At 32.0% G+C, this 16,983-nt stretch overlaps 1 long non-coding RNA gene, 2 other non-coding genes and 1 pseudogene across 3 annotated transcripts; 2 read left to right on the top strand and 2 right to left on the bottom strand.

Annotated features, from left to right (window-relative positions):
• The window catches only part of LOC124928023, a 58,442-nt pseudogene that overhangs the window by 26,476 nt on the left and 14,983 nt on the right, over window positions 1-16,983 (bottom strand).
• On the top strand, window positions 629-1,565 carry LOC124922428. Its single transcript, XR_007097810.1, has 2 exons — window positions 629-829; window positions 919-1,565. It is a non-coding gene; the product is annotated as an uncharacterized LOC124922428 (long non-coding RNA).
• On the top strand, window positions 11,266-11,336 carry TRNAG-GCC. The gene has a single exon. It is a non-coding gene; the product is annotated as a tRNA-Gly (tRNA).
• On the bottom strand, window positions 12,156-12,227 carry TRNAD-GUC. Its single transcript has one exon. It is a non-coding gene; the product is annotated as a tRNA-Asp (tRNA).

Below are 16,983 nucleotides of genomic sequence, written 5' to 3'. Positions count from 1 at the left end.
TGGGAGAGATCAAACCAGTTTTTAGACGATGTGGTACCAACTCGCCTTTCCGGATAACGTTTCCAATATGGTGAGACCAATAGTGGGCATTATCACATATAGGCCTTCCATCCAAGCCCCTGAACTTCAACATCATCTTCTCTTCGGTTCCCATTCTCGCAAGAACCGTATTTTTGTTCTTCCCATGTCCCTTCCTCGATGAAGACGCTACTTCAAAATAACATTAAAACGACTTTTGTTAAAATTTATATAATAATTTAAATTAATGTATAAGTTATTATTAACTACCTGAGTCTCGTGAACGGGAGAATCCTCCCCTGGGGTACCAGACTCCTAGGGAATGGTAGAATTTAGATAATTTAATCTCTTAATATCATTAGACTCTACATCATTTGTACGAACTTCATCATTTGTACACTAGTGAAAAATACACAATTATCAAGAATAATCATCGAAAGCAAAAAAATGCTCTCGATAATATTAATATCACCAAGAACAAATGATTGCTCTTAGTAAAAATTATGATTATAACCGAGAGCGGAAGGTTGCTCTCCATAAAAAAAAAATTTTGCCCTAAATTTATTCCAACCGCCTAACTTATATTTTTTCCACTCTTATTCTCTCTCTTCTTCATCTGTAAATCTCTTCTGTTTTTTTATTCTATCTATTCTTCCTATCATCTGCAAATCTCTTCATTATGTCCTCTCTAATTTTCCCTTCTTCCTCTTCATTTGTATCACTAACATTTCAAAGTCAATCTACTACTACAGTAGCTTTAGAAACTTCTACGATGAAAATCAGATTCATTCTCATTTCTTAGACGCTTATGGTAATTGTTGCAGATCTACACATATGGTAACTGTTTGCAGATCTACGATAAAATTAGATTTACTAATTGTTTGTTTTTTGTAAATCCAGAGGAATATTGTAAATCATCTCTGCATATCTATAAAAGTAGAAATTTCACCTCAGATATGCATAGAGAGTAACCGGTTTTACCTCAGATCTGTAATTTTTTCAGAATATATTTTTTCGTCCTCATATCTGTAATTTTTTCAGATTATATTTTTTCTCAGATCGAAATCATGTTGATGATGAATATAACTTGATCCAACACTTTCAATCGACAACATCACCAGCTCCGGCAGCTTGTCCAGTTGTAAATGATCTATGAACGATCGAACATTCGTGCATATTTAGAAATGTTGACGGTTAGTGCATATTTAGAATATTCGCCCATCGGATTAAGCAGATTTATTGCGGAGGATCTTGACAGCTACAGTTACAATTGCTCATCAGCGGGTTTCTGATGTTAATTTGCGATTACTTGTTTTACGACCGCCGAGTGCCAATAGCTTGCTAAAGATGTTGACGGTTGGGTAGATTTCAGATTATATTTTTTTTAGAAATTTTTAGTATCACCGAGAGCCAATAGCTCTCGTAAAAGTTATTAAATGTCTCTGAGGGCGACAAATGCTATGTTGGGTCAAATTATTTTGACTAAGTGTTCCAATAATTTAACCACTTATTTTTTTTTATGATGAAATAATTTATGAGTTTTGATACATGTGTATTGAAACAATATGTCATAAGACTTGGATCTAATGAGGGTCATTAGACCGATTTTGGCTTTCATTGCATAAAATTAGACTTACAGTCTAACTCATCGGAGTTAGACGTGTAATTAGACGGATGGTCTAATAAATACACGAAATTAGACGTAAGTCTAATAGAATTAGACATACAGTCTAACTCATCGGAGTTAGACGTGTAGTCTAATGGATGTAAAGAATTAAAAGCAAGTCTAATAAATACACGAAATTAGACGTAAGTCTAATATGTTTGTAATTAGACGGGTAGTCTAATTGTATTCGGAATTAGACGTACAGTCTAACTCATCGGAGTTAGATGTGTAGTCTAATGGATGTAAAGAATTAGACGCAAGACTAATAAATACACGGAATTAGACGTAAATTAGACGTACAGTCTAACTCATCGGAGTTAGACGTGTAGTCTAATGGATGTAAAGAATTAGACGCAAGTCTAATGAATACACGGAATTAGACGTAAGTCTAATATGTTTGTAATTAGATGGGTAGTCTAATTTATGCAGAATTAGACGTGCAGTCTAACTTAATAAAGTTAGACGTGCAGTCTAATAGAAAATGAAAGTTAGACATGCGTCTAACTCCTTCAGACAAGTCTGAGGTAGAATCGGAATTAGACGTGCAGTCTAACTCAGTGGAGTTAGACGTGCAGTCTAATGGTTATTGAATAATTATATGTGTGGTCTAATTAATGAAAGTTAGACGTGTGTCTAACTCCTTCAGACAAGTCTGAGGTAGAACCAGAATTAGACGTGCAGTCTAACTAAGTGGAGTTAGACGTACAGTCTAATGGTTATTGAATAATTAGACATGTGGTATAATTAATGAAAGTTAGACGTGCGTCTAACTCCTTCAGATAAGTCTGAGGTAGTACCGGAATTAGACGTGCAGTCTAACTCAGTGGAGTTAGACGTGCAGTCTAATGGTTATTGGATAATTAGACGTGAGTCTAATTCTATTAGACCAGGCGGTCTAATAGACGTTTTTCTATTAGAAGGAGATGACTTATTTCATTAGACTAATTTTCACAATCCGTCTAACTGAAATGCGTCTAATGCTCAGTTTAAACAGTACGCTTGAATCTAGCATCTCACCTACACACATGCTATAGCTGTACTCTACTTCTGTTCCACTTTCTAGTGAAGATTAGTACAGTAGCTATACGCATCCAATCAAGGAATGCCACGTAAGAGAATTTTCCTCAAATTACTTGTTTTGCAGGTACATCCCTGATGGAATATTCGGCGCACTACCAGTTCTGTACGGCCACGATCCTTGTTCTCAGAACCTGCTGTGTACAATGGAGGCTTTCCAATGAAAGAGTGCCACATATCATTCTTGAAGTTTCGACCGTTAACTCCTGCTCAGTATTTAACCAATCCTAAGGACAACGGACGAAGCACCTGTTACTTGCCAATCTTGCTTACTGAAACTATAGAGAATTCAAGCCTTTGAATATTGTGAAGCTTTTTCTGATTGTACTGTGTGTGAATCGAGAGAGAGAGAGCTAGAATCAAAACACCTTTAGCTGAGTGATATTCTTCATCTTGTAATTGAATAGAAAGTGTTTTGTTCAATAGTGAGCTAAGTGTGTAAACTGTATTTGATTCTAATCATATTATAGTGAATCCTTCCGGTGGTTGGAAGAAGGGGTGACGTAGGAGAGTTTCTCCGAACATCCATTAATAAACTGCTGTGTTCTTCTTTTCTATCATCTTTTCATATTTTATCTTGTGCTTCAAACCCAAGTAAACAATTCCGCCTTGAATCCGTTTCAAGTGTTTACACAAGTTTTCGTAGAATAGAAAGCGAATTAAATCCCTAACAAGATTTCTTTCAAACCGTTTTTCATAAGCCTTCATCCTTAGCTAGACCCCCGTCTCTATCGATAATGCCGATCCTATCATGCTACGAGAGTTATATCACTAAGAAACTATGAGAGCATTTATCTCCATCGAAAAATACTATCATCGAAGGCATTTTGTCTTTCTCTGAGAGTTTTTTCTATCCTTAAAAATCATTTTTTTACTAGTGGTATGAGCTCGAAGGTCGTCCAAATGTCTCGATAGTCTTTGAACTTGGAGCGCATTCAACTCTCTCGATAATGCTCGTCTAACATCCCGTTTAGGTGGCATGATATATGAAAAAAATAAAGTGAAAATTTTAAATAAGTTTATATTTAACGCACACAAATAAACCTGTCTAGATAAAAAAACAAAGATATTATTGGAAATAATAGTTTCAAGTGTCGACATTAATAATCATTTATATTCCCCAAAAATCTAAAAATCAAATATGGTTAAAAAGGTTAACTTCATTATTAGATTTGGTGATCTAGTTTGGTTAAGATTGCAGTTTTCAATTCCAGTTATATGTAGGACCATAGGTACATTAGTTTGATACACAACAACCCTAGCCATACAAAGAAATTTCACTCCTGAAATTCTTACATCTTCACATATTTAAAATAACAGCATCTCTTGTAAGATAATTTGTTAATGCTTCTTTTATAACAAGTCTAAGTTAAGTTGTATATTCAATCTATGACTGACTAAATGTCAATACTGAAGATATTGTGCATGTTTGTGTTCATTTGAACCTACATAAGTGTTAGCTAAGCTTTACAATTGACAAGGACTAACCCTATATAAGCTCTACATAAGTTCTTTCTTGTTTAAACTATCAATAGTGAAGGTAATTTCTTCAAGGCCCATAAAGTGCTAATACCAAACACACAAAATAAAAGTTAGGTCATTCCTCTTCCCATGTCTAAGGAAATATTCATTGAGACATATTTCCTATTTGTCATAAAATAAAAGAATGATTTTGTTCTTTGACATTTTGTCGAACAGCTTGAGATTGAGTAGGCATAAAACAATTTTGTTTTTCTTTGAGACATTTCCTTGAACAACTTGAACGCAATGACATGGACCAGTGTATAAAAGAGGATACTGATCGGCTAAAACATACCGTAAACAAACGGATACATATAGAGGAGCATGAGATAAACATATATAGTATAAAATCGTAGATTACCAGGTTGTTCTTTCTTGATTAAAGAGTGAGAAAGACGATATTAGAAGTTGGTTGATGAGGTTGTTCTTTCTTGATATGACATTTACAACTAGTCAAAAGAAGAAAAGCATATCAATGATAGAAACATAAAACTCTTTAGGCAAAGTACCAATCAAAGAATCACATTTAACCACATCTTTAAACAATAAAACAATAGGAATAACTTTAACATCATAATTTTCAATCACTTTCAATTCATCATTTGCAGTCAATGATAAGCATTGCAATCTACCGCCATAATATAAACTAATCTCATCAATAATTCTATGAACCATCCTACATGGACCACACCAATTCGTATAGAATTGAACTAATTCAGGATTCTTATTGTTCAACACTAATTTCTTCCATATCTTTATATTCACTACACAAGATTTTATATACTAGAAACTTAATCAAAGAAGAAGAAACATATGTAAATAGATTAGATATATAGATAAAGATTAGAGTAGCTTTGGAATCGCGTAGGGAAAAGATCGTGAGGCGAGAACGCGAGATCTGTAATTTAAGATTCGTTTTGGGAAGAATAAGGAGAGGTATTAGCTAATTTAAGATTCATTTTGGGAAGAATAAGGAGAGGTATTAGCAATTGGCTGACGAGGTTCTTCCGGTTGGTCCGTTTTCAGTCGTTATATCTTCGGGCTAGTGAGAGGATGTATGACTTAAGAGCGACCGACGTGTGGGTGAGGGAAGGAGCCGAAAATATAACATAAACATAAATAAAATAATAAATGCGGCAATAATGAATGTTACATTATTAACCATGGTTTTACCGTGTGGTTAATAATGTGAACCTTTTGGAAAACAAAACGTTCACATTATTAACCACGACGTTAGGTAAAACTGTAGTTAATAATGATACATTATTAACCACGGTTTTACCTAATGCCGTGGTTAATAGTGTGAACCTTCTAGAAAATAAAACGTTAACATTATTAACCACGGCGTTAGGTAAAGCCGTGGTTAATAAATTCTAACATTTACCATGGTTTTACTTAATGTCGTGGTTAATGTGTTTTGGTGTCAACTTATTAACCACGACAAAACCCATTGTCGTGGTTAAAATGTTTGATTAAGGAAATATTATCTTGTTAATTATGTGTTTTACAAACAAAAAAAAATCAATATTCGAACGTGAAATACCACATTCTCTCAAACTCTCCAACTACATAGATGTGATATTCAATAAACTCCCCCAATAATTGGTCAAGGAAGTTAGCATGAGCTTGGATTTAAGGTTTTTTTATCTAATAATTTACCAATCCTATAAATACTCGTCCTAAATATGAATCAAGAAAACGTTTCATTTAAAGAGACCTTCTACACCCTAAATGGTTACATCTTATGAATTAACAAAAAAAGAAAATTATGTAAGGAACGTACTAAGTGACTACATGAATTGATTTCTCCTTGTGATCTTCAAATGATTGAACACGGATTGCATATTGGTTTGAAGGAAATCAATAGTTTATGAGAAGTGGTTTCTTCAATATACAATCAAACTCTTCTTTGAAATTTCCATCTTGAATTTAACCATTCTTACTAATTAAAGATGATGGAAATTTTAAGAAGAAATTGAAGATCATTGAGAAAATTCTGTAAGGAACGTGTTATAAGTGAATGCAAGAATTTTGAATAAATCATTCTAACTAATTAAAGATGATGGAAATTTCGAGGAAGAGATTGATGATCGATCATTGAGAAAATTCGGTAAGGAACGTGTTAATAAGTGACCGCATAAATTAATTTCTCCTTATGATCTTTAACCAAAATTCAAATATGAATATTGATTATTAAGGACAATGTTATCATAAATCGTGATTAATAAACTATTATTAATCACGAATTTATGATAACATTGTCCTTAATAATCAATAATTCAGAAATTGTTAGAGGACTATTATTAAGGACGACGTTATTATAAGGTCGTGATTAATAATCACAGTTTTATGATAACACCGTCCTTAATAATCAATAATCTAGAAATTTTAGTAGACGATTATTAAGGACGACGTTATCAGAAAACCATGATTATTAATTAGATTATTAATCACTACTTTATGCTATCAGCATAGTTATTAATTTTCTCTAAATAGACGGGAAAAGAGCGGGAAAACATGACTTTTAGTCACGGCGTTCATCATATAACCGTGACTAATAATAATAGCGGGAGTGTGGAGGGAATGCCAAAACATTAACCACGACAAATACAATGAAAGTCGTGGTTAATAATACTTATTAGTGTGGGATTTACATAGCCGACACTAATAAAAATTATTAACCACGGCGAATCGATCGCCGACACTAATAAAAATTATTAATCACAGCGTATGGTAGCCATGGTTAATGTTGGTCGTTAAAAATACTATTTCTACTCGTGTTAGAATTTTAAGGTTTGGAGTCTTTGGTGATATGAATGCATATATAAATATATCGAATGGTCAAATTATTATTTTCTTTTAACAATTTCCAATGCGATTAACTTATTATTACTTGACATTTATAAATAAATTAATTTCATTCACTAATTTAATCATTTATATTTATATTTATATATATATATATATATCGCAATGGCCATATATGAATATCCTCCAATCAAAATCTCATTAGAACGAAGTGTTCACTCTCTTCTCCTTAGGATTTCACTCTCATCGATTTTTTTTTGGAAGTCGACTTAGCGTCATTTTATTAAAAAACCTAAAAGGGAAAAAAAACGGACATGAGTTATTTGAATCAAGTTAGACAAACCCTAAACTTGATTTTAAAAGACATAAACGAAAAAAAATGAAGAACGAAATTCAAAAATCCAAACAACAACCACAATTATAAAAAATATTATGTCATTTTGAAATTGTTTAAAGTAGTGACTTCCTCATAAGCAATACTCCATCTTTGATAAATTAACCAATTTCATTCACATGTGGGAACTCGCTTCCATATTCGGATAAATGTGTTACCATAAAATATGATATCCCTCCCTGCATAATATCTCATGTGGTTTCATACATAATTATATCAAACTTATTTTTTTCAATTGTCAATAAAATGTCCTAAGTGCATGACTAGGAACAAAAATATGCATGGTCTCTTAGATTCTAGATTAGGGCATATATAAATCCATATATCCACATCAGGTAGGTTCAAATGATTTAGTACGATTAAAATTGTGTAAACATCATATGTTATATAAAATGCCAAGTTGTTTTGGAGTAGAGACCGTTCTTTGAACATGTGTGTGAACCATAAAGCAGGGACCCTTTCCCACATGTAACTAAACACCGAACCTAAAAGAATTTCTATAAATTTTCTTTCTTAATTTTTAATAAGAGTAAATTACGTGGTGACTTTTTTGAGCTAAGAACATTCTTTTGAGGATAAAATTTGGACACATTACTATTAAAGTTCATCATCTTTGCACGCGGGATTTGAGAGGAAGATTAGGCTTGGAGACTAAATGTGTCTCGAACGTATTTCTCGAGATGAGATGTTTTTTTTAAATGCGTTGGTGAAACTGGTGACTTTGTTGGAGAAATTGGAGACATTTTTTTTAAAGATCTTGTTCTAACTCCAAAACAAATATGAAGCAATAACCAAACCCTGTACAAAGGGCATTTTATTAAAAAAAAATGCATCGAAATTTTAAATAAAACTCTTTCGAATAATATGAGGGACATTTTAAATAATTAAAAAAATTAACCAAAAAATCACCAAAAAAATGTATTAATAAAAAAAAACCAACAAAAGAGGCAAATTTTCGTCAACTATTTTTTATAGTGTCATTACAAGAATCTTGACTTGGGGAGATAGTAAAAAAAATAACATGATAAACATTAATAAAAGAATCTTGGCCTATGTTCTTGATTGACAAAAATGATGTTAATTTGGAATCTTTGGTTTGTGAAAAGCAAACAAAGAAAAAATTTAACATAATAAACGTTAATAAAGTAATCTTGACATGTAAAGAGCGGTAAAAAAGTAATTGACGAAAAGGACGTTCATTTGGAATCTTTGGTATGTCAAAAGAGTACAAAGAACAAAATTAACATAATAAATGTTAATAAAGGAATCTTGACCTATGAAGAGCGGTCAATAGTTTAATGACGTTAATAAAGGAATCTTGACCTATGAAGAGGAGTCAATAGTTGATTGACTCTAATAAATGAATCTTGACCTATGAAGAGCGGTCAATAATTGATTGACGCAAAAAACATGAATTTGGAATCTTTGATCTGTGAAAAGCAAATAAAAGAAAAAAATTAACGCGCGATAAACAATAATAAAGGAATCTTAACATGTGAAGAGCGATCAATAATTGATTTGTGTAAATGACGTCAATGTGGAACCTTATATGTGAAGAGAAGAAAATGAATAAATTTACGTGACGTTAATAAAAGAATATTGACTTGTGAAAAATAGTAAAAAAACGTGAATGTGAAGAACGTTAATAAAAAAAATCTTGACTTATGACAACAGTCCAGAAGTGATTGACGTAAAAAAGTTAATTACGAATCTTGAACTACAAAAATAGTCAAGAATGCATTAATGTGAAAAACGTTAAAGAAAGAATCATGACTTGTGAAAAAATTTAAAATATGATCGAGGTTAATAACACCAATTACCAATTATAAATTTTTAATTGCAAAATGTACATGAACTAGATCCTTTTTAAGGCATGTATAATAAGATTGTTTCTCCTATTGCAAAATTGGTAACTATGAGATTATTTATAACTTTTGCATCTACAAATCTTGATTTTTAGATAAGTTGGAGTGTTAATATTGGAAGAAGTTATCTTTTGTTTTCTGAAGATTATTCACAATTGTTTCAAAGTCAAACAAAAGTTCAATCCTGCTCCGATTTGGTTGAGACTTTAAGGACTTAATCAGATCTCTAGTTAGTGAAATTTTGAATTAGGACTTACGCATGAGATGAATTTACATAGTTACTTGTTTATGCAGGTTGATGCTTTTGTTACATGTAATGATTTGAAAGAAATAACTGATATAAATAACGTCATTGTGGAAACTTATTTGTGCAGAGAAGACAATGAATAAATTTACGTGAAGAGCGTTAATATAATTATATTGACTTGTGAAAAACACGTTTGAGGACAAAATTCGGAAACATAAGGCTTACTATTAAAATCCATCATCCTTGCATGCGGGAATTGAGAGGAAGGTTAGGCATGAAGTCTAAATGTGTCTCGAACGTATTTCTCGAGATGAGATGTATTTTTAAATGCGTGGAGAAACTGGTGACTTTGTTGAAGAAACTGGTGACTTTTTTTTAAAGATCTTGTTCCAACTCCAAAACAAATATGAAGCGATAGCCAAACCTTATACCAGGGGAATTTTGTTAGAAAAATGCATCAAAGTTTTAAATAAAACTACTTCGAATAATACGAGGGGAATTTTAAACGATAAAAAAAGAATTAACCCTAAAATCACCACAAAAAAAGTGTGTTAATAAAAAAACCAACCAAAGAGGCAAATTTTCGTCAACTATTTTTAATAGTGTCATTACAATAATCTTGACTTAGGGAAATAGTAAAAAAAAAGAACAGAAAATTAATTTTATAAACGTTAATAAAAGAAACTTCACTTATGAAGAGCGGTCAAGAATAGATGAACGAAAATGACGTTAATTTGGAATCTTTGATTTCTTAAAAGAAACAAAGAACATAATCTATCTATATATATAATGATGCTTAATTTTTAATGTGTCCGGATTATCGAGTCGATAGTTGTGGTTAATTTGGAATCTTGACCTATGAAGAGGGGTCAATAGTTGATTGACGTTAATAAAAGAATCTTGACCTATGAAGAGCGGTCAATAGTTGATTGACGCAAAGAACATCAATTTGGAATCTTTGATCTGTGAAAAGCAAATAAAAGAACAAAATTAACACGCGATAAACGATAATAAAGGAATCTTAACATGTGAAGAGCGGTCAATGTCAATGTGAAACCTTATATGTGAAGAGAAGACAAGAAGAATGTTAATAAAAGAATATTGACTTGTGAAATATAGTAAAAAAAGAAAAGAAAAAAAAACTACCTCTCATGATAAAATATAATATTCAATTCCTCACATTAGTAAGATTATCTCAAAACTTAGATGGGGTAGTAGTTACCCTAAATTTTAATGATCTAGCAAATTGAATTAGCTTCCTAAGCTTTGCTCCTTAGTTTAATTTGAAGTTATTCAAAACAATTTAATAATTTTTAAACAAACTTAAATCAAATCAGTTTTAAGTACTTTAAATTAGTAATCAATGAATTGATTTATCATTATTCCTAATTACTATTTAAGCCAAACATTATAATAAAACAAACACTCTTTTATTAAAGTTAGAGTAGTTATAGTGATCGGTATATTTTTTTTAATGAAATTACTACATTGTTTAAAACTAAAACAAAATAAAGAAAGGATAATACAAGGCTATTTTTCTTTGGCTTACTTAAAATCTAATATTTAGACGATATAAGTGGTATTTCACATTTAAAGTTTAATTTGTGCTGAACTGTTTTAACTATAACACGAGTTGTTAAGTGAAAAAGAGATAAACGTTTATCACAAAGCACCAGTGGTCTAGTGGTAGAATAGTACCCTGCCACGGTACAGACCCGGGTTCAATTCCCGGCTGGTGCAACTCATCTTTTTATTCTCAAAGGCTCAAACAATGGAGAAATGCACTTATTTATTATTATGTGCAGCATATAGAGAGAGGCCTTAAGAAGTGTAATAATGCACTTATTTATTAGTTGGTTATTTATTATTATTATGTGCAGCATATAGTGAAAGGCCTTAAGAAGTGTAATAATGCACTTATTTATTAGTTGGTTATTCATTATTATGTGCAGCATATAGAGAGAGGCCTTAAGATTAAGTGTAATGACAATAAAAAGAAACCCTTACTTAACAAGGTAATGTTGTTTGTTTTTGAAACTGTTCTATCTAATTAATTAATGGATGATGCGGTTATTTAATCCAATATTGTGAAATCTTTGGAATCCCGAAAGGGGGTTGTAACCAATTACAACCTTAATACCTTATGCAACATATATATTCAATTCTATAAGGAACAATTTAAATAATTTTAATGGTTTCAGAAACAGAGACTACTGTTGTCCAAATATAATGTTGTAGAACAAGTTTTCATGCATAAGTGGATACTAAAAACACACATAATTATAGTGTTTTGAAAAAAGAAAATTTGGTGTACAAGTAAGTATTATATTGTCCACATAAATACCAGCAGAAACTAGTAATAAAATTGCATATCAGCTTTTTTATTTGAGGACGTCCCAAAATCTGTAATTTTTCTTCATCAGATGGCATTAAATTAAATGGGGGTAATAATCCTTGTTCTCACATATCTTTATTGTCCACACACTTGAGTAACAAGTTTAGAATACACATATATGTTCTCTCATCTATAAGGTGTTTGAAGTCCAAAAGCAAAAATAACGCCGTTGCCGGGGATCGAACCCGGGTCACCCGCGTGACAGGCGGGAATACTTACCACTATACTACAACGACTTGTGTTTTTGGACTCAATTATTACTTAATATAAAATTAAATAACAAGTTGTAGTGTATAGTGAGTCAATTCAAAATATCCTTATACTTGTAACTGAATCAGACTTTTGTTTCCTCCGTCTTCTTTCCCATTTCCCATTACTGACCATAACAAATATTATTGTATAAACCCTCACATGATTGATTGCATCTTTATGCTTCAATTTTCTTTTTTCCTTAAGGAAATAGACTTCAATTAATGTTAGCTTTGTATATGCTTTCTTTTCTTTGTAGTGTTTTTATTTTTTTATTTTTATCTTTCATGTATTGTAAAACAATTATATTCATATTTAGTACAACCTTAAAAATGGTTAAATAAGAACATTTGAATAAGAACATTAGTGGTGGTGGTGATGTTATAGGTACATATACAAATTACGATCATATAAACAAATAAAAAATATTATTAAAAAAATGATAACAAGTTTTCATACATAATTATTAATCAAATATATAATTTCCCTATATAACAATAACAAAGAAATATAATAAAATATTAAAATGTATAAAGAGTTTTTCAATGCATAATTAATAAACAAATATACAATAAAATTATAAAAAGCTATGTTAGTACCCAACATCCATTAACTGCTACGAGCCATTAGAAAGTTGAACCATGCCCTGGTTAGCTTGCACCACCATGAAGTTGGCACACTATACTCTTCCTTAAGCCCATCCAACCCTTTGTTCACTAGAATAATATCCCTCTCGATCACCAACTTGAACTCCGACGCCTTACTTCCTTTAGCTCCGGCCACCATATACATATACAGCTCCTAGTTGTGAGCCCTCGTCTGGAAACACATGATCCCCGCTTCTCCATTTGAAAAAGTAAGTAGATTTTTCGCCATCCACTTTTAAGACATTCCCCATAACATCATAAAGTCTCTTTATGTGCGCATACCTAAGCCTCTTTTTGTGCACGCACCTCCTCTTTGATATCGTTCATCCTCAACTCTTGTGCCTTATTTTGTGCTTCCTGATTTACGCGCAACATCTCTACCTCTTCTTGTAGGATCCTATTTTCCTCCATCATCGCATGTTGTGACACACGTGAGTTGACGCTAGAAGAATAATTTCTCCTTTGATCGGGTCTGAAGTGAGTGGGACGTATTCCCGATCTTATCCCGGTCACTCTCCCGTGTCCCTATCGACCCAAAGTAGGCTGAAACATTTCGAGCGACGACAAATTAGGGTTTTCTTCAAGCCACTCGGGCATCATAGTTTACAATCATTTATAACATTAATATTATTAATTTTAACCTTATACATCCAAACTAAAACGATAGAAATGATAACAACTTACGACGACCTGGTGAACTAGCGGAGAAGACACGAGAGTTAGTTCAATGGTTGTCGCTCTCCTAGTGTGTGTTTGTAGGAAGAACTATGCTTAACTAGGGGTGTCCCATGTCCCTCTCCTATACAAATAACATACATATATATCATATGTTAGATATTATGTAAATTGAATTTTTTTACTAAAAATTACTATATCTCGTTCTTTCTGCGAAAATGGTTTGTTGTCGGTGTGGTGGGGTACATCAATTTCTTTCTATTGTCAGCCTTGATCTTACTTTTTTCTGCAATTATAAGATAATAGATGTTAGTTAATAGTCTAAAAATACATATAATGAAATATAAATGAATGTGTACTATACCTTAAATTCATACGTGAAGTAGTGATTGTCAAGAAAATAATTCCAATCTTCGTAATAAAACCCTCGAGGAGGGTTTATTCTGATTTTTTCCTCTTCATCAATATATGGGTCGATATAAGTCTTCTTGTTCTCATATCTCCACCTATCCCATTCCTTTTTTACTTGTGCCATCGTCTTATCTCTATAGTCTTCAATGGGAATGTCTATTAAACTCTCGAAACAATCCTGAAAAATAACAACATATTTTAGGATTGTGAATGTTTCAAATGATAAGATAACACGTTAAAAAAATATAAAACTCACGGAGATATACTGCCATATATGGTTCAATATGGATTCAGAGAGATTAGACCAGTTTTTGAGACAATGTGGCACCAACTCGCCTTTCCGGATAACGTTTCCAATATGGTGAGACCAATAGTGGGCATTATCACATATAGGCCTTCCATCCAAGCCCCTAAACTCCAACATCATCTTCTCTTCGGTTCCCATTCTTGCAAGAATCGTATTTTTGTTCTGCACATGTCCCTTCCTCGATGAAAACGCTACTTCAAAATAACATTAAAATGGCATTTGTTAAAATTTATATAATAATTTAAATTTAATGTATAAGTTATTTTTAACTACCTGAGTCTCGTGAACGGGAGAATCCTCCCCTGGGGTACTTGACTCCACGGGAATGGTAGAATTTTGATAATCCAATCTCTCAATATCATTAGACTCTACATCATTTGTGCGAGCTTCATCATTTGTACACTAGTGAAAAATACACAATTATCTAGAATAATCATTAATTGAAAGCAAAAAATGCTCTCAGTAATATTAATATCACCAAAAATAAATGGTTGCTCTTAGTAAAAATTATGATTATAATCGAGAGCCGAAGGTTGCTCTCCATAAAAAAAAATTTGCCCTAAATTTATTCCAACTGCCCAACTTATATTTTTTTCACTCTTATTCTCTCTCTTCTTCATCTGTAAATCTCTTCTGTTTTTTTATTCTCTCTATTCTTCCTATCATATGCAAATCTCTTCATTCTGTCCATATTTCAAAGTCAATCTACTACTACAGTAGCTTCAGAAACTTCTACGAATAAAAATCAGATTCATCCTCATTTCTTAGACGATTATGGTAACTGATTGCATTAGATTTACTAACTGTTTGTTTTTTTTAAATCCAGATGAATATTGTAAATCATCGCTACATATCTGTAAAAGTAGAAATTTCACCTTAGATATGCATAAAGAGTAACCGATTTTACCTCAGATCAGTAATTTTTTCAGATTATATTTTTTCGTCCTCATATCTGTAAATTTTCCAGATTATATTTTTTCTCAGATCGAAATCATGTTGATGATGAACATAACTTGATCCAGAACTTTCAATCGACAACGTCACCAGCTCCGGCAGCTTGTCCAGTTGTAAATGATCTATGATCGATCGAACATTCGTGCATATTTAGAAATGTTGACGGTTGGTGCATATTTATAATATTCGCCCATCAGATTAAGCAGATTTATAGAGGAGGATGTTGACAGTTACAGTTACAATTGCTCATCAACGGGTTTCTGATGTTAATTTGCGATTACTAGTTTATGACCGCCGAGTACCAATAGCTTACTAAAGATGTTAATGGTTGGGTAGATTTCAGATTATATTTTTTTTAGAATTTTTTAGTATCACCGAGAGCCAATAGCTCTCGTAAAAGATATTAAATATCTCCGAGGGCGACAAATGCTACAAGAGTTATATGATTGAGAAACTATGAGAGCATTTATCGCCATCGAAAAATACTATCATCGAAGACATTTTGTCTTTCTCTGAGAGTTTTTACTTTTACTCTTCTTAAAAATCATTTTTTTACTAGTGGTACGAGTTTGAAGGTCGTCCAAATGTCTCGATAGTCTTTGAACTTGGAGCGCATTCAACTCTCTCGATAATGCTCGTCTAACATCCCGTTTAGGTGGCATGATATATGAAAAAAATAAAGTGAAAATTTTAAATAAGTTTATATTTTACACACACAAATAAACCTTTCTAGGTAAAAAAAATAATAGTTTTAATTGCCGACATTAATAATCATTTCTATTCCACAAAAATCTGAAAATCAAATGTGGTTAAAAATGTTAACTTCATTATTATATTTGGTGATCTAGTTTGGTTAAGACTACAGTTTTCAATTCCAGTTATATGTAGGACCATAGGTTCATTAGTTTGATACACAACATCCCTAGCAATACAAAGAAATTTCTCTCCTGAAATTCTTACATTTTCACAGATTTAAAATAACAGCATCTCTTGTAAGATAATTTGTTAATGCTTCTTTTCTAACAAGTCTAAGTTAAGTTGTATATTCAATCCATGACTGACTAAATATCAATACTGAAGATATTGTGCATGTTTGTGTTCATTTGAACCTACATAAGTATTAGCTAAGCTCTACAATTGACAAGGACTAACCCTATATAAGCTCTACATAAGTTCTTTCTTGTTTAAACTATCAATAGTGAAGGTAATTTCTTCAAGGACCATAAAGTGCTGATACCAAACACACAAAATAAAATTTAGGTCAGTCCTCTTCCCATGTCTAAGGAAATCTTCATTGAGACATATTTCCTATTTGTCATAAAATAAAAGAATGATTTTGTTCTTTGACATTTTGTCGAACAGATTGAGTAGGCATAAAACAATTTCGTTTTTTTTTTAGACATTTCCTTGAACAACTTGAACGCAATGACATAGAACAGTGTATAAAAGAGGATATTGACCGGCTAAAACATACTGCTCCGATTTGGTTGAGACTTTAAGGACTTAATCAGATCTCTAGTTAGTGAAATTTAGAATTAGGACTTACGCATGAGATGAATTTACATAGTTACTTGTTTATGCAGGTTGATGCTTTTGTTACATGTAATGATTTGAAAGAAATAACTGATATAAATAACGTCATTGTGGAAACTTATTTGTGCAGAGAAGACAATGAATAAATTTACGTGAAGAGCGTTAATATAATTATATTGACATGTGAAAAACACGTTTGAGGACAAAATTCAGAAA

This window comes from Impatiens glandulifera, chromosome 1 (assembly GCF_907164915.1).
Source record: "Impatiens glandulifera chromosome 1, dImpGla2.1, whole genome shotgun sequence".
NCBI lineage: Eukaryota > Viridiplantae > Streptophyta > Magnoliopsida > Ericales > Balsaminaceae > Impatiens > Impatiens glandulifera.
This window is presented reverse-complemented; position numbering and strand designations above follow the sequence as displayed.